Genomic DNA, 23,469 nt, shown 5'->3' with positions numbered 1-23,469 from the left:
TCTACTAAATGTAATATGACTGGAGAAATTAGCAGAATCTTTTTTAATACGATGGTAGTTTAGGTCTACTCTACTGACACCGACAGCAGATCAATGCAACCATGTAATCTAGGCCTATGAGAAAGTGGTCCTAGCCGAAAGGGATCCAGCTGTTGTCAAATGTATTTTTTTGCATTTTTAGCTAACTGTAACCTAATTCTCCTAACCTGCTGCATAAATTCTCCTAATTGGCTATGGAATGTAAAATATGATTTGACAAAAGCTGGATCCCTTCAAGCCATGACCACGAAAAGGGGAGACGCAAATGATATAGCCTGGAGGACATAATTGTCCAAAACAACTCCAGTGGCTACCATATATTCATATCATAACCCAATAATAATTTGTTGAGAACTTTATTCATAAGAGGGAAAATATATGGAAATTACAGCATCCCTCAATTATACGAGATGGTTATTATATGCTTTGGTCAATCTGAATGATTCTGTTGTGCCATTTGAGTAGAGAACCATCACCTTGTCGTCATGACAAAAGTGCCCCCTTAAACAATATGAATATATAAAATGTAATACTATATAGTATGTAAACATACTGTATAATAGGCTATATTGTGCTATGGGTGAAATTAAAAGTACTGTGATCTCTGCTTTGCCTAGCCTCGTTGAATAAAATGTATTTCTTATAGCCCAACTATTTCCTTCCTTTACAATTTAAAACACATTTAGAATAGACAATGTAATTGTTGTGGTAGTCTTAGGAAAAGACGGGGCGGCAGGGTAGCCTAGTGGTTAGAGCGGTGGACTGTGTGTGAAGCGGTGTGTGAAGGTTGCAAGTTCAAACCCCCGAGCTGGCAAATCTGTCATTCTGCCCCTGCCCCCCAGTTAACCCACTGTTCCTAGGCCATCATTGAACATAAGTATTTGTTCTTAACTGACTTGCCTAGTTAAATAAAGGTAAAAAAAACATATTCATTATAACAGAGTGCCACTTAGACCTTCTGGACTTGGTGTGTGTGTACAATAAGGAACTCATTTCCTGCTTCCACCTAGATTACAAGGGTTGGATTTGCACCAAAACAAATGTCAGCACAAGGCATGTACAAAATCTAGTTTAATGATTAGCCTCATATACATTGTCTACTGGTATAATTTTTAAATTCTGAATATATAGCTGAACAATATGTAAACAGTGTGTGAGTTAAGCTTCAGCTGCACAATGTCAAAGGGTGAATTGCAAATGCCCATAAGGCTAATGCTGTAGGCCAGTGGTTCCCAACCCCGGTCCTCGAGTTCCCCCAAGAGTACATTTTTATTGTAGCCCCAGACAAACACACCAGATTCAACATGTCAACTAATCATCAGGCCCTCAATGAGTTGAGTCAGCTATGTTTGTATGGGGCTACAACAAAAATGTGTGCTGTTGGGGGTATTCGAGAACTGGAATTGGGAACCACTGCTGTAGGCCTATGGCTGCATTTGCGTTGGATTCCATTATCAGCTGCAAAATGGGTACATATGGCTGATATCCTGAAAACAAAATGGTGACAAACAAATAAAACGAATTGGAAAGAAAAAGGTGATGTTCATTTGAGAACACAGAAACATTCAAGTGAAGACACACTCCCCTTTTTATTGCAGGGTTGTGATCTGTGATAAACCAATATCAACACTAGTTCATCTTGAATAATAGTTCAGTTAATTACAACAAGTTTAAAACACTGTCAAAGCATCAAAACTCATAATTTCAAAGTGTACAAGTAAGCTAACTCATATGTAGAGGCTAGACATTTTAGTAACAAGTAGGCTATTATTAATAAAACATCATTTCAGGTGAACAAAAAAAGTAACTCCTATGATCCACTGGGTGATACGACTTCTGTTCCAGCCCAGAAATAGCACACTTGATTATTAACTAATTAGGTTTGATACATTGAATCAGGTGTGTTAATGCTGGGCTGGAACAGAAGTGTGCACACCCATCAGGGTTGGCCTGCTCCAGTTGTAATAGGTTTATATACATTGTGTGTGACTTTGTGTGTGATTTTTGTTCACAAAATATGCTAGGTACACATATAATCCATGGCATACAAGAATGTACCCTTACTCTTTTGGGACATTCATTGGTACCTCATTCTGCAGACAGGGTTTGACAGACCTCTGTATCTGAGGACAGAAAACAAAGTAACAGGCTGCATTATACTTAAGTTAGATAGAGAGATATAGCAACATAATATTCAGGTCTGTCTTCCGTTTTTATTGCTAAGGACAGGGATTGAAATGGAGAATAGTTTCATGTCCTCCCGCAAAGGTACCTGCCCTATCCAGAGTAGCTTACTCTCCCTTCTCATGGCTGTTGAGCTTGCTACCTATCTAGCTACATTTGGAGTTAGCTATCTTAATGCATTAATCATTGTAACTAGCTACTGTGAATATAGCAAGCTGATTACATTTAATTTACGTAGCTAGGTATACAGTATGTAAAGTTAGCTAACTAGCGAATATTATCTTAGTGTGCAGGCTAAATCAAATGAGCTGCTACGTTTCTGTAGCAAGCTAGCTAATAATACATTATTTTTGATCACTTTCAAATATATTTACTTAGAAAAACTAAATAATGGGCAATCTTCTTGAAGTTTCCGGTGGTAGCAAAACGCAGCCAGTCATGTGGACTATTGTATTGGAAGACTTCACCGAGTTTGGTACATGCTACAATTTCAAAAGATTTTACTGAGTTACAGTTCATATAAGGAAATCAGTCAATTGAAATTAATTCATTAAGCCCTAATCTATTGATTTCACATGACTGGGAATACAGATATGCATTTGTTGGTCACCTTAAAAAAAAAGTTAAATAAACGCAGGTGCATGGATCAGAAAACCAGTCAGTTTCTCGTGTGGCCACCATTTGCCTCATGCAGTACAACACATCTCCTTTGTATAGAGTTGGTCAGGCTGTTGATTGTTTAATTCTGCTATATTTGATAGGCTAAAAAAGGTGCCAACCATCCTAAAAGGGAGAGTGTTGTATTTTAAGACAGGCAAAGCCTTATTCTCTATATGGTAATAATAGGCCTAATAAATGATAATGATTTTTATTTTGCAAAGTGGTTCCTTGCATCATACAACACCATTTTCAGTCACCATTTTGGCCCATATATAATATATATATATATATATATATATAGTGGTAGGCACCTAGTTTTAGGAGGGGGGGAGGGAACTCAGCTTTTGGACAGCCTGGCTGTCAGCTTCCCCCTTAGATTCAGATGCAACGTCCCCCTATATTTGATTTGCCTTTAGCTGGAGAGGATTAAGCTTCTTGTGAGTCATTGCCTTCAGTTGTGGCTCCAGCTACAACTGGTTCTTGCAGTACCTCTTCCTGGATGTCGGTCCTCTACCATTAGAGGGTCGATATGCTTTGCGTTGGAGCAACCCTCCGGCCGCACACCGTCGGGGAAACGCTCCCACCTCTCCGAGATGATCTCGTCCTTGCTGTACCGCCTGTCGGCGTTCCTCAGGGTGTCTGGATATGCCGTGCAGGATGGCAGCCTGGGCGCTGCTGTACACAAAGACCTGAGGTAGATAAGGAATACATTTACTGCTTCAGGGACAGGCAAGAAACTGGCTACGGAAACAGTATGACTGCTATGTGAGTTAGGATTGGGGTCAATTCCATTTCAGTACAGGAAGTAAATCTACATTCTCATTCAAGAATTGTAAATTGACATTTATTTTCAGAAATAATTTAACACCAATTCGCTTGCTGAATTGACAGAATTTAAATGGAATTGACCCTAGACCTTGTGACAATGTGTTTCTTTGATTGTGTTTCTTTGTGTGTCCTTACCAGGATGGAGAGCACGATGGTGAGGAGCACAGGGATCTGCAAGGTGACTGGTGACCGCAAGGTGACTCTGCAAATTTCCACAGTAAATTGCTTAGGCAAACCACATAAACTACGCATTCTAAACGTCATGGATGTGTCGATCTCCACACCAAAGGTGTCCTCAAATTGCCATCTCCAGGCCTTGTAGTCATGTGGTTTGAGATTCACCAGGATCTGGCTGAGGACATCGTTCAGAGTCCCCGTTCTCCAGCTGTCCATTCCCTCCAGAACCTTCTGGATCTCCGCCACTGCTTGCCGAGATAAGTTGACTGTGCCTTTAAACACTAATGTCCTTGAGGAGGGCTTGTAGGAACTGGCTGATCCCCTGGCCAAAGTGCTTCAGAGGCTCTATGAAGAAGGTGGTGATGGCCATAGTGATAGCCTTCAGAGACAGAGAGATAATACATTATCACACTGCATCCTACAGGTCCAGGAAAAAGGCTACATTTTACACAGTTTAGTCAATTCCATTTCAAGTTTTTCATAATGCTCACAGGGCAATCATAGACACTGGATTAGATTGATATTGCATTGTTAGTTACAAGTGAAACACATGGCAATACATACTTTTACATTTGGGCTTACTCAAATAGTTATGTTAAGTTGCAAGAGTAAGGTATGGGTGACTATCTTTCAGTCCTGGCCTGTGGAATAGGTTAGGGTCAATTCCATTTCAATGCTGTCATTTCCGGAAGTAGACTGAAAACTGGAAGTGGAATGTCAGTTTACTTCCTGAATTGACTGACTGGAATTTGACTTTCCCTGGTCGCCAAAAATAGGTTAGTTGGTGGTACAAGAAGGATGGGGTTGACCATGAGGACTTCGTAGTGCATCCTACAGGGATCATCTTGGAGAGACATGGCAACTCTGTATCAATCTGGGGCAGAGGCAGGGAGGAGTAAACAGAAGGCTTCACAACAACATAAACCAATGTGCATTTGCACAGTAAACTTACTGCAACAAAAAGGTCAAAATGTGAAAGCCAGAAAAGAAGAGTGAGAAGTATTGTGTATTTATGCCCGACCCGGGCTCCTCTACACACAGACAACAGCCACCCACGAAGCATCGTTATCCATCGCTCCACAGAAGCCGCGGCCCTTGCAGAGCAAAGGGGAATAACTACTTCAGGTCTCAGAGCGAGTGACGTCACCGATTGAAACGCTATTAGCGCGCACCACCGCTAACTAGCTAGCCATTTCACATCGGTTACACTCACCCCCCTTTTGACCTCCTCCTTTTCCACAGCAACCAGTGATCCGGGTCACGGCACCAATGTAACAGTTTAACTTTAGTCCGTCCCCTCGCCCCGGGCTCGAACCAGGGACCCTAGCTAGCCATTTCACATCGGTTACACATGCACCAATAATTATGAAACAATAATGCATCAATTAAATGTACTTTCGCATATATTTTTGAGATGAGGAAAATCTGATACCCCTGTGGAAAGATATGTGATGCCAAGCTCAGGTGTTATTTTTCCATTATCCCGCCCTTCATGTTATCCCAGCAGTTGATTTCCTTCCTCCCAGTGCATTTTGCATCGATGCCCTCCATCTTTCCATTTTGTTTTGGTGCTCGGTAAAGGCAATCTGACAGGTTGAGAAAATCCAATAACATATGGTGAATTAACATTGTGTATTTCGTGTGGAGGCTGGTCTAGCGGTAGTGCTACCATCCCCGGGACCACATGCACACAGTTAGAACCCCATTACTATCACTGCTTTTATCCCTCATCTCTCTCCCAATCTCACACAAACAAATGACCTGTCATAGTCCAGCTCTCCTGGTAAGACTTAGATATTTCTCAAGACATTCCTTGGTGATGTTCCTTAAAGTAGTTGGCTTGAGTTTTGAAGAATAGAGATGGAATATTAGAAATACCTTAAATAACTTAGTTCTACTTCCTTTCCTGCTTATAAACCCCCACAAAAACATTATTTGCAGAGACCTGAAATATTGCTGTAGTGTTTAGCCTAAATGTTCTGCCTCGAAGAACATAAACCAATCCTGAATCGGGAAAACCCTAAAACCCAGAATGGCCACTCTGGCAGTAAAGAAGGAACTTTGTACCTTTTCTTTAAGATAATTATATTAATTTACTAATAAACATTAGACCACCAGACAGACAGTAAGGGGTAATTAGCATGTGGAAATTTGACAAAATAGATGGAAGTGTGAATATTGGCAATTTACCTTGTAGAGATAGAACCAATTCCAGACCAGACTGATGAGAAACCAATGGCAAAGATTTGCTTGAACTGGACAAACAAGGAGACTGTAGACCACAGCTTGTTGCAGATGATGACCACTATGATTAAGACAACCACAGACACCTGGAAGAGAAAGATCCTTTAAATAATTGCAATGGCAATGAGAAATATTCCTGACGCTGTAATGCCAATGAGTCGTTTCAAATCTGTCTCGTTTGTCTTGTCTTGAGTGTAAATGACTGTGCTCTGAATCAGATTGGTTTAGTTACAGTGCCAGTCAATAGTTTGGACACACCTACTCATTCTAGGGTTTTTCTTTATTTGAGCCATTTTCTACATTCTAGAATAATAGTGAAGACATCAAAACTATGAAATAACACATATGGAATCCTATAGTTTACATAAAGAGAATCAGTGCATAGATTTAAACCATACCAGGCTCTCTCTTTCAGAAGTTTGGTGAGGAATCCCTTGAACATTGGGTTGCATGATGGCTGCTGTGCAACCAGTGTAATATTATTCTTATGCTCCTCAATTTAAAAAAAAATTAAGGAACATTACAGACGATCACACACCATCTATTTGCCACGGTTTCATAAATATACATTTGAAAAACATAATGTGTGACGTTTAAAATCCGTTTCCAACACTCAACACGAACCTCTCTTTGTAACCCTTCGACTTTGTTGTTGCACTCGGTTACGTCCACTTGATCTGAGCCCTGCATGTATTCCCTCCTCTTGGTGGGTACATTAGGGTAATTACTTGCCGGTGAAGATGACTTTCCTTTAGTTTTCCGATTAGATTAATATCACGATAAAAGGCAGTATTCGTCATGCTTGGTGTATTTTCACACTTCATGATTTTGTTTCATACACTGTAATAGGAAACATGACAAAGAAAAACAACAACAAAGCAATATTATAATTATTTCAAGTGATGACACTGTCATGGCACGGAAAGATGCATTAAACAGCTGCTTGTACTGTACCTCGTCAGGCTTTCTCATGGACTTTATGATTGGATCGTAGTTCTATACGGATCAATCTATTCTTCGTTCTCCATCTGCCCTTGAGCAACCAGCAACGGGCTGCATACAGCAACAGTGATGGTATGCGTCCTGACAGCACTTGTTGACATCTTCATGTTAATTAAGATGGCTAACGTTAGCTAGCTACTCCATGGAGGCCAACATGCTAGAGAACTCGGGGTTCATGAGCCAGAAACAGACATCCTCAATAAACCCTACAGAGGAATAACATCAATTACAAATAGCTGCACATTTTCTTCGAGCTGAGCCGGTGTGATGAGCTAACTCGATCCGTTGGAATATGACAATATGAGCGCTTATTTCAGAGCGCGCTCCGTAAGCCATGCCCCAGTATACAGAGCTAGGCTTGGGACTCGTTTAAATATGATAAAAAAAGTCTAATATTTTACAGTGGGACTGCCTGCTATGGTTCTGTGTAGCCTAGTTATGCTAATATATTTGAGACCAGTGTATTGCTGTTTATTTCGTCTTAGACTTAATAAGTCAAATATGTTTGAGTAGTAAACAGGGAACCATCAACGAGTCCCAGACAGGTCGCAATAGAACATACCAGAAGGGGCTTCCTTTACTAGGCTACCGAAATAATTGGTTACCACAAGTGTTTGGAATGCATTGAACAAAGGAGACCATGGGACGCATTTTCACACGAAGTTCCGCGCTGGGTCTGTTTGAATTGTGCGATTATATTTGAGACTGGATTATAGAATCGAATGTCATCTATTAATGTACTTTTATAGCATTTATAAGGAGAAGCCATATCAGCCAGTGAAACTAATTGCTCTCACTTTGTAATAGAATCTTCAGATTTGTCTGCCTGACTGTGGGGCTCTTTACCTGAATTATTAAGATGTTCTTGTGATCACAAGAAAACTACTTATTTGGCTCAAACAGAGATATAAATTGTGTTTTCTTTGAAAAGATGGCCTGGCTGAGAATTGAACATTCAGTTTTGTGCCTGAGTGTGGCGCTGTTTACTGCAATTCTCTGGATTATTTTGTGACCAGAACAAAACCATTTCTTGTACTCAACTAGAGATTTAAATAAATGGTGTTTCTTACAAAAGACGCTGGACATTTAATGATAACTGAATTGACTCAGAAAAGTAACATAAGTAGGCCTACAGTATCACAGTGAGATCAAACAGGTGTGCCCTCTGATGCTATTGGGCTGCGACTAAGTAAACCCTGGCCTGACACCTGGACGGTATGGCTGTTGAACAAGTTGAGACTAAAGTACTTGGTGTTACCTTAGATTGTAAAATGTTATGGTCAAAACATATAGATTCTATGGTTGTAAAGATGTGGAGAGGTTTGTCTGTAATAAAGAGATGCTCAGCTTTTTGCACCACACTCCCCAAATCAAGTCCTGCAGGCTCTAGTTTTATCTCATCTGGATTATTGTCCAGTCATATGGTCAAGTGCTGCGAAGAAAGACCTAGTTAAGCTGCAGCTGGTCAAGAACAGAGTCGCACGTCTTGCTCTTCATTGTATTCAGAGGACTAATATTAATACGTGCATGGCAGTCCCTCTTGGCTGAGCGTTGAGGAAGACACTGCGTCACTTCTTATTTATATAAGAAACATTGGTTTGAAAATTCCAAATGGTTTGCATCGTCAACACACACACTTACCCCACCAGACATGCCACCAGGGGTCTTTTCACAGTCCCCAGTTCCAGAACAAATTCATGGAAACGTATAGTATTATACAGAACAATGCGTGCTTGGAACTCCCTTCCATCTTATATAGCGCAAGGGGACAGCAAACCTGGTTTAAATAAACACCTCACGGGACAACGCCATTCCCCTATCTCACCTACTTGTTGAGTGTATGTACCGACATATATGTGTAACTGATATATGTACACACACACACTACATGTTCATGTTTTTAAATGTATGTAAATTGTAAAGTCTTTTGTCTGTAATGTATTTTTGTTTTATGTCAGAACCCAGTAAGACTAGCTGTCGCCATTGGCTTCGGCTAATGGGGATCCTAATAAATAAAAAATTCAACAATGACTGAGAAAGTACCTCAGCCATAGGGAAATCATTGGGGAAAGAAGTCACACTTCCAGTTTGCACAAATCTTTATTTGATTTGCTGTAATACAGAGATAACGTGAATAAGCATACATTCAATCTCACAATGTCTTCATTGCATTTTAATTGAAAATGAAGCAGTCTTCCTTTATTCACTATTTCAATAAGGAAAGGGCAATACCAGTATTAAATGGCCAGCAGGCTCAGAATATATCCATAATGACTATACAGAAAGTACTGGCAGTTCAACACCATATGGACAGATGGCTTTGCCCCACGTTTTGGGGGGGGTGCATGCCAGCAAAGCCACTACACAACACAACACTAACCAACACGTTAATTGCACTATAACATTGACAAACAGTTGCCCACAAACTGTCAGGGCCTACATTAAGCTGTCCAAACAGCAGAGCTGTCTTTTCAGCACCGTGGAGTGAATTCTTACTACTGCTACACCTGGCTATCAGCGGAGCCTTGTCTAGCAGCGAAACAGTTCATTCAGCCTCGTTCACTGCCTTTTAAATTAAACATAGCTGATATGCGTGACTTGCTTAAACAAATGTGGTTTCTACTGATAGTTGAGATGTACAAACTATGGCATATGGGGACGACGAGCAGAAAATAGGTAATCTGTAATTTCGATTAAGAAATTCATGAGCAAGCTAGGACAGACGTAGAATTCAGAACATGGGCCATTTTTACAGTATACTCCCTGTATACCAAGTCAGATCCATAGGATAAATAAAGGGGGCATATCAGCAGACAATGAAAGACATTTCTCTTTATCAGGCTATAGGCTAAATGTGTACCACCAAGTCAGAACAGTAGGCTAAATTATAAGGTGAAAAGGGAGCAAATTATTAGGGTGAGGTACGTGGGCTACTAACAGCTTACTACACAAGATACACTTAGTATTACTTTCTTAGCTACAGTATAAATATCTCCCTGGCATATTACATCATTTATGCAGCAACATACAATACATTTTTGAACTCACCTTGTTGTGCTGTGCTCACTTTAACAGGAATGTGGCGCGGCAGTCCTTGTGGGCAAATGTTGACATCACCTCTGGACTTATGGTGCTTTCAAGACAACTGTGAACTCAAAAAAACAAGGTTGAATGAGAGCTTTAGAAAGAGCTTGGAATTCCCGACTTGGAATTACGAGTTGGATGAGGGTTCAAAATGTATTTTCCCAGTCTGGGGCTCGTTTTTTTCTCAAGGTCCCAGTTGTCTTGAATTCACTGAAGTCTGAGATTTCCTAGTTACGAGTTTTCAGTTGTTTTGAAAGCGGCAGAAGTCAGATTGACCGCATGAATGTTTGTATTTTAAGTTTAGAAAAGAGCCCATTAAACCCAGACTTGGACCACACATCCACTCCACTGAATAGCAGGCTAGTGATTGCTTTGCAACCCTTGCAGTTAGCCACTGGTTCCTTCCAAACCATAATGTCTATATATGTCCAGTGGCCGATTAGCACCGATACGTTTTTAACTATAATTTGTCTTCCTATGATAAGAATTGAAAAGGATTTGCCAGAAGATTGTCAAAGTGATTCATGATGATGACTGCTTATCTAACGAGCTAGCTAAGATTTTGAAAGAATGATGGTGACATCATCAGTCCCATCAAAGCTACGGTAGATATAATATGATTTTACGAAAATCAGGGATGTAAACAAATTAGTGTACAAAATTTGAGAGAAATAAGCATTTTATGCATCTGGACATTTTCTGGGATCTTTTATTTCAACTCATGAAACATGGGACCAAATCTTTACATGTTATTTATATTTTTGTTAAGTATAGTTTTGTTCTGGTTACAAGATAATCCTGAAAATTGCAGTTAACAGCGCCACACTCAGGCAGAATGTTAAATTCTCCACCAGGCTCATCATGTCAAAGAAAACACAATTTAATTTTTCTCTATTTGAGCAAAATAAGTAGTTTTGTTGTGATCACAGGAAAATCCTAATAATTCAGTTAAAGAGCCCCACAGTCAGGCAGACAAATCTAAATGTTCTATCATAAAGGAGAACAATTTGTTTCTCTGGCTGATATGGCTTCTACTTAGAAGTACTATAATTAAGTGAAAGAGTGGTTGCTAAGTTAACGAGGCCGCTGCACCAGATAGATTTTTTAAAGCTGTCTAAAAAAGAATGTATTGACTTTTATATAACATAATGCGATGTTGTCCGGTCTGAATTGACCCTTCTCTGGGTCTGGACATGGACCTCAGTCTGCCAGTTGAGTTTGGCTGTTCTAGACGATTCTGTGCTTTCAACTTTGTGGCAACAGTTTGGGGAAGGCTCTTTCCCATTTCAGCATGACAATGCCCCGGTGCCCAAAGTGAGGTCCATACAGAAACAGTTTATCGAGATCGGTGTGGAAGAACTTGACTGGCATGCACATAGCCCTGAACTCAACCCCATCAAACACCTTTGCCGACTGCGAGCCAGGCCAAATCGGTGACCTCACTAATGCTCTTTTGGCTGAATGGAAAGTCCCCACATCAATGTTCCAACATCTAGTGGAAAGCCTTCCCAGAAGAGTGGAGGCTGTTATAACAACAAAGGGGCAACCGACGACATATCAATACCGAGGATTTCGGAATAGCATGTTTGACGAGCAGGTGTCCACATACTTTTGGTCATGTAGTGTATATGGAAATGGCCAATTCTTGTATATTTTAACATATTTGTGACATAAATGTACTTATATGTGTGGATACATATATAAGCATACAATGAATTCGGAAAATTTTCAGACCCCTTGACTTTTCCACATTTTTTAACGTTACAGCCTTATTCTAAAATGGATCCTCATCAATCTGCACACAATACCTCATAATGACAAAGTGAAAACAGTTATTTTTTTGCAAATGTATACAAAATTAAAAACATAAATACTTTTATAAGTACTCAGACCCTTTGCTATGGGACTCAGAATTGAGCTCACGTGCATCCTGTTTCCATTGATCATCCTTGAGAGGTTTCTACAACTCGATTGGAGTCCACCTGTGGAAAATTCTATTGATTAGACATGATTTGGAATGGTACACACCTGTCTATATAAGGTCCCATAGTTGACATTGCATTTCTGAGCAAAAGCCAAGCCATTAGGTTGAAGGAATTGTCCGTAGACCTCCGAGACAGGATTGTATTGAGGCACAGATCTGGGGAAGGGTACCAAAAAAATTATGCAGCATTGAAGGTCCCCAAGAACAAAGTGTCATCCATCATTCATGAATGGAAGAACTTTGGAACCACCAAGACTCTTCCTAGAGCTGGCCGCCCGGCCAAACTGAGCAATCATAGGAGAAGGGCCTTGGTCAGGGAGGTGACCAAGTACCAGGTGTTCACACTGACAGAGTTCCTCTGTGGAGATGGGAGAACCTTCCAGAAGGACAACCACCTCTGTGGCACTCCACCGATCAGGCCGTGATGGTAGAGTGGCTAGACGGAAGCCACTCTTCAGTAAAAGGCACATGACTACCGATCCGTATCACTTACATCTGTAGCCATGAAATGCTTTGAAAGGCTGGTCATGGCTCACATCATCAACACCATTATCCCAGAAACCCTAGACCCACTCCAATTTGCATATCGCACCAACAGATCCACAGATGATGCAATCTCTATTGCACTCCACACTGCTCAACGTTGAACACCATAGTGCCCTCAAAGCTCATCACTAAGCTAAGGACCCTGGGACTAAACACCTCCCTCTGCAACTGGATCCTGGACTTTCTGACGGGCTGCCCCCAGGTGGTAAGGGTAGGTAACAACACATTTGACACTGATCCTCAACACAGGGGCCCCTCAGGGGTGCGTGCTCAGCCCCCTCCTTTACTCCCTGTTCACTCATGACTGCCATGGCCAGGCACGACTCCAACACCATCATTACGTTTGCTGATGACACAACAGTGGTAGGCCTGGTCACCGATGAGTCTATAGGGAGCACGCCTTCATTATCATCGACGGGGCTGTAGTGGAGCAGGTTGAGAGCTTTAAGTTCCTTGGCGTCCACATCACCAACAAACATTGTCCAAGCACACCAGGACATTCGTGAAGAGGGCACAACAAAACCTATTCCCCCTCAGGAGACTGAAAAGTTTTGGCATGGGTCCTCAGATCCTCAAAAGGTTTTACAGCTGCACCATCGAGAGCATCCTGACGGGTTGCATCACTGCCTGGTATGACAACTGCTCGGCCTCCGACCGCAAGGCCCAGTGCATCACCGGGGCCAAGCTTCCTGCCATCCAGGACCTCTATACCAGGCGGTGCTAGAGGAAGGCCCTAAAAATAGTAAAAGACTCCAGCCACCCTAGCCATAGGCTGTTCACTCTGCTACCGCACGGCAAGTGGTACCGGAGCGCCAAGTCTAGGTCCAAGAGGCTCCAAAATAGCTTCCAACCCATAAGACTCCTGAACAGCTAATTAAATGGCTACCCAGACTATTTGCATTGCCGCCCCCCCTGGAATGCTGCTGCTACTCTGTTATTATCTATGCATGGTCACTTTAGTAACTATACCTACATGTATGTACATATTACCTAAATTACCTTGACACTGGTGCCACCGCACATTGACATTAACTCTGTACCGGTACCCCCTGTATATAGCCCCGCTATTGTTATTTACTGCTGATCTTTAATTATTTGTTATTCTTATCTCTTACTTTTTTTTGTATTTTCTTAAAACTGCATTGTTGGTTAGAGGCTTGTAAGTAAGCATTTCACTGTAGGGTTTACACCTGTCGTATTCGGCGCATGTGACAAATTTGACTTAATTTGGAGTCTGGAGTTTGCCTCAAGGCACCTAAAGGACTCTCAGACCACGAGAAACAAGATTCTCTGGTCTGATGAATTCAAGATTGAACTCTTTGGTCTGAATGCCAAGCATCACATCTGGAAGAAACCTGGCACCATCCCTACAGTGAGGCATGGTGGTGGCAGCATCATGCTGATGGGATGTTTTTCAGCGCCAGGACTGGGATACTAGTCAGGATCAATGGAAAGATGAACGAAGCAAAGTAAAGAGAGATCCTTGATGAAAACCTGCTTAGGACCTCAGACTTGGCCAAAGGTTCACCATCCAACTGTACAATGACCCTAAGCACACAGCCAAGACAACACAAGAGTGGCTTCGGGACTTGAACCCGATCTAACATCTTTTGAGAGACCTGAAAATAGCTGTGCAGCAACGATCCCCATCCAACCTGACAGAGCTTGAGGGGATCTGCAGAGAAGAATGTGAGAAACTCCCCGAATACAGTTGTGCGAAGCTTGTAGTGCCATACCCAAGAAATCATGAGGCTGTAATCACTGTCAAAGGTGCTTCAACAAAGTACTGCATTTTAAAAAATGTGCAAAAATATCTAAAAACCTGTTTTTGCTTTGTCATTATGGGGTATTGTGTCTTGATTGATGAGCGAAAAAAACAATTTAATACATTTTTTAATAAGGCTGTAACAAAATGTTATATTAGCTGCGGATCTGGCTCTGTACTGTAGGTGGCACCATGTGCGCTTCTTAAACTTCTTAAGGCTAGGGGGCACTATTTTCACGTCCGGATGAAAAGTGTGCCCAAAGTAAACGGCCTGCTACTTAGGCCCAGAAGGATATGCGTATAATTGGTAGATTTGGATAGAAAACACTCTAAAGTTTCTGAAACTGTTAAAATTATATCTGTGAGTAAAACAGAAATTATTTGGCATGCGAAACCCTGAGGACAAACCATCCAGGATTTTTTTTTTTAAGTCACTCTCTTTTCAATGATCTAGATTTTTAAGGCACTTGCTTGCAGTTCCTATTGCTTCCAGTAGATGTCAACAGTCTTTAGAAATTGGTTGATGTTTTTCCTTTGAGAAATGAAGAAGTAGCCATTTCCTATCTGGGTGGATAGCCAAGTGTATTGTTGTGGTTGGGACGCACGACCTGAAAGCTTGCTCCACTTTGTTTTCGTCCGGTAATAAACACAGTTTATTCCGTCTTAAATTTGATCAATTATTTACATTTAAAAATACCTACAGTTGGATAAGGAAAGTTGTTTGAAATGTTTGAATCAAGTTCACAGGTAACTGATTAGATACTTTGTAGTCATGTTGCGCGAGTTGGAACCGGTGTATTTTCTGAATCCAACGCGCCAATTAAATTGACCTTTTGGGGATATCACGACAGAATTTATAGAATAAAAGGACCATTTGTGATGATTATAACGGGGCAGTATCTTTGTTTTAACCAAAACTGTTCTAATAACTGGGGGGCTTCAAATGAATCCTGGGCTGGCTTCAAATTAATCTTGGCCCCTTGGGATTTCACCAGGCAGTGCAGGTCAGACTGCACAAAGACCATACCTCTCTGTAGAACTGCCCTGCTGAATTCCAGGCAGGTCATGGTTTCTGGTCTGGCGGCTGCTCCCTGGCGTTTGGCAGCGCCGTCCCTAGCAGCCTCCTTGTTGAGAATTAACTTCAGCCTCACGTGTTTTAGTGGCAAATCCCTTCTAGGTTCATCCCGGTCATCTTATTCAGATGGGCGGGTGGTGGTGGTTTTGGTCTTGATATTGTCTGGTCGTTGATCTGCTCCGGTCCTGCAGGGGGATGAAGGACAAACCTTAGAGCAGGCTGTGAGAGCAAAATTGCAAGATTATGTTATAATACTTTTATTGCATCAAATGGTTGTTTTATGCAACAGAATAGAGGGTTCTTAAAACTATTGGGTCTGTGTGAACTGAAAGTGGGCCTCTGGGAAATAACACTGACAGGAGATTTACAATGTCTTTTGGATGATAAAACCAAAAGAGACCGGATTCCAGAGCATGAGATAATGTTTCTGTTCTATATGGTACCAGGGAGAGATGACCCCAGGGCCAGACCTTAGTCTCTATACAAAGAGAACTGTTTTTACAGCAGATACTGACTGCTGTGAATTATAAGTATCTTTCATACAAATCTTAACCTTGTGACCCATTCCATACATCTGTTGTTCGTCATGTAGGGGGTGTATCTTGGCTATAAAAGACCATTGTACCTTTGTCTCGGGGCTCTCAACGAATCATCTGAGGGTGATTCGTCGACCAGCCATCATTATCGTAGAGCACTCAATCGATTCACTTTATATGTGTGCGTTGGATTGACCTGTTCCCTTATTAATAAGTGAATAAAGATTTAGTTTAAGTATATTTCTGACTTGTCTGATACGTTTTTCTTTCCTCATTTGATAGTAAAGAAATTAACCACCACATTTGGCGGCAAGGATGTGATGTGAATCTTACTTGGTGACCGCTCCTGACGACCTGGGTAAATCGAGCACGAGGGATCCCTCAAACTTGGGATCTCAGGGAGACCACACTTCGGGAACGGAGCAGATGGATCCACCCATGATCTGAGAGGCAGCGAGCCGAGTGGATACCACATCTCAAACGTATTATTCTTTTAAAGCGAAACATGCAAAGTCGAGTTTTTAAGAAAAGCCTGTTACATAGGCTCTGAGTGTGTATTCCTGTGTGAGGGGGGCACCTTGGAGGCATGAACAGGGCCGACTCAGTGGAGGATGACTTGAGAGTTAGTCAACTCAAAGACACCTATCGTTGGTCAGTTGTGGGCGACCTAGAGCCGCCCTGACACTGAATTGATTACAGTGGGGATTGGTGCGGTCTGTAGGGGTGAGGGGCCAGGGTGACTGGGTTCTGTGTGAAGCATGGTACCTGGTGAAACCCTATTGGAAGAAGGACCTCATTCTGAAAAGTGTCTCTGTGACCATCTAAGTGACCCTCAGAAATGGTGAATTCCAATTATTTTAAATGCGCTAGCCAGGTATGCCATTTAGCATTAAGGAAACATCACCTTTAATCAATCTGCTTTCTCTGTCTGGAATACCCTGCCATCAGACACACAAAACTGTACCACCTATCACACCTTCAAAAATAACATGAAGACATGGCTAAAGGCCAATCAGAATAGTGAAAATAATCCCTAGCTGTGTATTTCCGCTTTCCATGTTGTCTGTAGCTAGTAGTAGCCATGGAAACACTTTGTTGCTTTTATGTATATGGTTTTGTTTCTTTTTTGCGTGCTATGTGTTGCTTGTTCTATGTGCTCACTGCTCCTTGATTGTCTGTATCAGGGACTGAGGTCGAAAATTATCCAGCTGGCTAAGATCGTCACTTTTACTGAAACGTTGATTAATGATTACTGTCCCTGTAAAAATACAAATAAACTCAAACTCAAACTGCAATCCATTTTGCACGACTAACGACTAAGCACGACTAACTCTTCTATTCTTACCAGTAGCACAAAAATATAATCCATTCTCAATTAACGTTCTGCGCTTACCTCTATCGTAAGGTTAAAAACAAACTTGACAACTTTCTCTTCTTTTTCGGATTCACACGTATGAAATGTCCAAGACTTTAATACCTCTTGAGTGTAGGGGGCAGTATTTTGATGTTTGGATGAAAAACATACCCAAATGAAACATGAAACACAATATGCATATAATTGTCAGATTAGGATTGAAAACACTCTAAAGTTTCCAAAACTGTCAAAATATTGTCTTAGAGTATAACAGAACTGATATTGCAGGCGAAAACCTGAGGAAAATCCAACCCGGAAGTGCTGTTTTTCCTGAAAGCTCCCTGTTCCATTGCCTGCCTTCGCTCCATTTAAAGGGATATCAACCGGATTCCTTTTCCTATGGCTTCCCCATGGTGTGAACAGTCTTTAGACATAGCTTCATGCTTTTATTTAAAAAAATAAGTGAGAAAGATCACATCGCGTAATTGTATGGCTGGGTGCCAGCAGCATTTTGCATGCGCAACAGCTTGGAACAAACATTTTCTCTCTCTCTCCTATTGAAGAAGCTACAGTTCCGGTTGAAGTAGTATCGATTATATTTTGTAAAAACAACCTGAGGATTGATTATAATTTTTTTTTACATGTTTCTACGAACTTTACGGATACTATTTGGAATTTTCGTCTGCTCCGTCGTGACCGCTCGAGCCTGTGGATTTTTGAACATAACGCGCCAACCAAATGGAGGTGTTTTGGATATAAAAATAATCTTTATGGAACAAAAGGAACATTTATTGTAGTACTGGGAGTCTTGTGAGTGCAAACATCTGAAGATCATCAAAGGTAAGCAATTTATTTTATTGCTTTTCTGACTTTCAATCCCAATATACTTGGCTGCTAGCTGTTTGTAATGTTTTGTCTACTGAGAGAGATGTCCTTACATAAACGCTTGGTATGCTTTCGCCGAAAAGCTTTTTTGAAATCTGACACGGCATGTGGATTAAGAACAAGCTAAGCTGTGTTTTGTTATATTGCACTTGCGATTTCATGAAAATTTGGCGCTCTGCAATTCAGCGGAGGTTGACGAAAATGATCCCGGTAACGGGATGGGTGAATCGAGAGGTTTTAACTTCTTGGTGACGGGCGCAGTATTGAGTAGCTTGGATGAATAAGGTGCCCAGAGTAAACTGCCTGCTACTCTGTCCCAGATGCTGATATATGCATATTATTAGTAGTATTGCATAGAAAACACTCTGAAGTTTCTAAAACTGTTTGAATGTCCGTGAGTATAACAGAACTCATATTACAGGTGAAAACCTGAGACAAATCCACCAGGAAGTGGGAAATCTGAGGTTTGTAATTTTATTTAAGTGATTGCCTATCCAATATGCTGTGTCTATGGGTCCAGATTGCACTTCCCAAGGCTTCAAGCAGATGTCTTTAGAAAGTTGTTTGAGGCTTCTATTGTGGTAGGGTGTCGAATAAGAGCTGCTTCAACAAGTGGACTACGCTTTGGCCAATCAGTTGTTTACTGCGCGGTCACGTGGGTGCGCTGTTCCCTCTTTTTCCTCTGTAATGAATACGCTATTGTCCGGTTGGAACATTATTGAAGATTTATTATAAAAAGACCCTAAGGATTGATTGTAAACATCGTTTGACATGTTTCTACAAACTGTAATGGAACTCTTTTGACTATTTGTTTTTATTTTGCGCTCACGCATTGTGCCTTTGGAATAGTGAACTAAACGCGCAAACAAAACGGAGATATTTGGACATAAATATGGACAAAATCGAACAAAACAAACATTTCTTGTGAAAGTGGGAGTCCTGGGAGTGCATTCCGACGAAGATCAGCAAAGGTAAGGGAAGATTTCTAATGCTATTTATGACTTTTGTTGACTCCACATTTTGGCGGGTAACTGTATGGCTTGCATTTGTGGCTGAACGTTGTTCTCAGATTATTGAATATTGTGCTTTTGCCGTAAAGCTTTTTTGAAATCTGACACAGCGGTTGCATTAAGAACAAGTTTATCTTTAATTCTATGTAAAACATGTATCTTTCATCAAAGTTTATGATGAGTATTTCTGTTATTTGATGTGGTTCTCTGCAATTTTTCCAGATGTTTTGGAGGCATTTCTTAACATGGCGCCAATGTAAACGGAGGTTTTTGGATATAAACATGAACTTGATCGAACAAAACGTACATATATTGTGTAACATTGAGTCCTGGGAGTGTCATCTGATGAAGATTGTTAAAGGTTAGTCATTCATTTTATCTATATTTCTGCTTTTTGTGACACCTCTCTTTGGTTGGAAAATGGCTGAATGCTTTCTGTAACTAGTTGCTGACCTAACGTAATAATATGTTCTGCTTTCGCCGAAAAGCCTTTTTGAAATCGGACACTGTGGTTGGATTAACGAGAAGTGTATCTTTAAAATGGTGTAAAATACTTGTATGGTTGAGGGATTTTAATTACGAGATTTCTGTTGTTTTGAATTTGGCACCCTGCAATTTCACTGGCTGTTGGCGAGGTGGGACGCTAGTGTTGTGTCTTTGGCTATGCCGGATTAAGTGATATGACATGCTGTTCTATAAAATAATTTCTCTGTAATTAATATCACCTGATTGAGCTAATCATGTAAATGTAATTAACTAGAGAGTCGGGCACCACAAAATAACATTTATAGAGCTGTTATCTTCCAAATAAACTCTTAAAGACCTAGTAATATTTTACATCAATAGCAGTCAATATTAATCGTCCTCTTAATTCAGTCTCATCTGAAAGTTGTAAATTCTTGGTTATTTGCACGAACCCTGGCTAACAATTTGAATCAGCAATACAAAATTGGGTTTAATCATTTATTTACTAAATACCTAACTAATCACACAGAATTACACATACAAATAATTAAATCATAACTTGATTAGAAATTACGTCATAAAGGAAAACGTCCCTAGCGGGCGGAACAGATATGACAGCTGGTTACACAAAAGAAAAGGGGCTGGGCTTGAGTGAAAGAGCGGGAAGACTGAGGAAAAAGGGGAAGAAGCTGTGCTACCGTAAATACAGTATCTTATGCATTCTAAATTACCGCCCATTTGGAAAAGGAAAATGCAATAAATATTTACTCTGAGCTGCGCTTCGGTAGGTTGGTGGTAGATGGAAGGCCGTGTTGCCCAACCGAGTCCTTTGAAGAATGTCTCTGGTTGTCAATTTGGATACGTTGTAGTAACGTCGTTGGGTGATAGACGGTATACTCTGTCTGTTCCTTCCTAACCCTCGTTGCATCTGCTGTTGCTAACTCAACGGCTAGGAGGTATCACTTCTGTAGTGAATAAGAGTTCAAAGTTCATACCATTCGCAACCAAAGCTCACGCTGATGTTGGCTTTGTTCTGTAGTTATTATCTGAACCATTCTGACAGCGGACCGTCATCTTACATCCTCGGAACAGGAGGTTATATTCTCGTCAAGGGCTTATATAGGAAGGGAGAGGAGGGCGTGTTTGAAAAGTTTTATAGCCCATGTCCCTTCACAGGGGCGGGCCACTGATTGAGCAGAGCCATATCTTATGAAAACCCAAATCTCACATTTTAGAAGCTAAAATCACATTTCATCCCATCACGAATAATTTCATATTCAAACATTTAAATTGAACAACAATTCCATGTAAATCCGATAACTCTGATGTGTAGACTTTCCACTCCAGTAGTCCACTTTCCATCAGTTTATGTCATCTTGTCATTGATGAGAATGTCTCAGATGACAACCGAACTGACATCATATTCATTAAGTACCACCGCATATGTTCAATTGTTCGGATTACCAGAATATAGTTCATTTCCCCCCACCTTCTGATGTTCCCAGAATCTCTATGTTAACCAAGGGTTTTGTAAATGTAACCTCATTAGGGTAGAGAGAGAAAAAAGAGGGGAAGAGGTATTTATGACTGTCATAAACCTACCCCCCAGGCCAATGTCATGACACTAGCGTCCCGAACGATCCCAGAGAGGTTAATCCCGCAATGATAATTAGTTTCATGGATACCCTAGGCGTTATACGATGTTATAATTTACGTCGAGATTCCATCTTAATTCTCTCTAAATTTATGGGAAAAGGTTTATTCACTAAATCTAGCAACTCCTCTCATACTAATTTTCATTCAAGGGCAGTTTTATTTCAAATGTAGTACCCGGATGGAAAAAGTACAATAAGCGTTTTATAGTTACATCGTTAGGGTAAATTACCCGAAAATGGACACGCTCCAATCAGTTTCTGAGACAATTGCCCAGACTTTGTAGACAGTTTAATAATGCTTAAACCTCATCTTTATCAAATTATCCAATTAGAGACCAACTCAAAACCTATGTACATCTACATATTGGTTGTTTAAATATTAAGTTGCATCTCATATTCCTAGTATTACTTTGTCAAATCTCTAGAAAATCGATTATACACACATACAATTCATCATATTTTCATATCTTCACAGAATCCACATAAAACGTGAGAAATTCTTAGATACTCACTTCTGTCACGTTCTGACCTTAGTTCCTTTGTTTTGTCTTTGTTTTAGTATGGTCAGGGCGTGAGTTGGGTGGGCAGTCTATGTGTATTTTTCTATGTTGGGGTTTTGAGTTCGGCCTAGTATGGTTCTCAATCAGAGGCAGCTGTCAATCGTTGTCCCTGATTGAGAATCATACTTAGGTAGCCTGGGTTTCACTGAGTTGTGGGTGTTTGTTTCCGTGTGAGTGTTTTGGTCCACACGGTACAGTTTCAGTTTTCGTTTTGTTCACATCATTTATTGTTTTGTATTTCAGTGTTCAGTTAATTTTGAATACATCATCATGAACAGTTACCACGCTGCGCTTTGGTCCGATCCTTCTACCACCTCTGAATGCTGTGACAACATCAACCATTCCATTTGTGTTTTCAAGGGCGCTCCACAGCTTCAAAGCAGCTCTCCAAATACACTACCAGCGGAACCAAAAATGTTTACTTTTGTTTCCCGGACAATGACCGGTTCTCTAACCTTCCAGAGAGCATGGCAAAATCGAGCCTCCTTGGAACTATAGACCTTCCGCTGCTTTCTAAAAAATCATACTGCTCTCAATACCATTTCGTGATATTCTATGATGGGCAGTGAAGGAACAGAACTCCAAGATAATCTTATATCAAAGCTTATTATCGAAATTTCAGTCATCTGATTTAGCATATTTCTATATGTTATTATCCAAACTTCAGATTAAGACTCATCTCCACATTCACACAACTCTCATATCATAGTTACACAATGCCATTCCTAAACATACCTAATCAATTAGTTTTTTTTGGACAATATTGTAACCTGCAGGAATATTTTCTAATTTCTATCTCATGGTTAGTTCCTTGGATAATGCAACTCATACATTTACATCTTTCAAAACTTCTAAAATGGGGTACAGGTTTAAAACAATTACAGGTGCACCTTACTATCTAAAACTATATCGTCAATGGTCTTAACTAGTTCACACAGATTCCGGATGTTAGAGCTAGGCGTCCCGCTAGCGGGACAACTTCCAGTGAAACTAGAGGGCGCGCAATTCAAATAAATATTAATACATTACGGATATTATACATGTAGGTACATACAAGTGTCTTATATCGATTGAAAGCTTAAATTCTTTTTAATCTAACTTCACTGTCTGATATACAGTAGTAATTACAGCGAAAGCATGCCATGCGATTGTTTGAGGACAGTGCCCCACATCAAAATATTTTTCCACCAGCACAGGTTTCACCAGCACAGGTTTCATAAATTCACAAATAGCGATTCAATATTCACTTACTTTTTGAAAATCTTCCTCTGATTTCTCATATAAAGGGTCCCAGCTATAACATGTAGTGTCGGTTTTGTTAGATAAAATCCTTCTTTATATCCCAAAAAGTCTGTTTAGTTGTCACCATCATTTTGAGTAATCCACTCGTTCAACATGCAGATAAAGGAATCCAAA

General features: G+C 40.6%; 1 long non-coding RNA gene across 1 annotated transcript; it reads right to left on the bottom strand.

Moving 5' to 3' along the window:
- Nucleotides 1–2,897: 2,897 nt before the first annotated feature.
- On the bottom strand, nucleotides 2,898–7,490 carry LOC112219083. The gene is made up of 5 exons (XR_002948681.2): nucleotides 7,087–7,490; nucleotides 6,757–6,972; nucleotides 6,079–6,218; nucleotides 3,847–4,267; nucleotides 2,898–3,572 (listed from the first exon to the last, which is right to left on the bottom strand). It is a non-coding gene; the product is annotated as an uncharacterized LOC112219083 (long non-coding RNA).
- Nucleotides 7,491–23,469: the final 15,979 nt, after the last annotated feature.

Source organism: Oncorhynchus tshawytscha, linkage group LG19 (genome assembly GCF_018296145.1).
Source record: "Oncorhynchus tshawytscha isolate Ot180627B linkage group LG19, Otsh_v2.0, whole genome shotgun sequence".
Classification (NCBI taxonomy): Eukaryota; Metazoa; Chordata; class Actinopteri; order Salmoniformes; family Salmonidae; genus Oncorhynchus; species Oncorhynchus tshawytscha.
The sequence above is the reverse complement of the archived record's forward strand: the minus strand, read 5'-3'. Positions and strand labels throughout refer to the sequence as shown.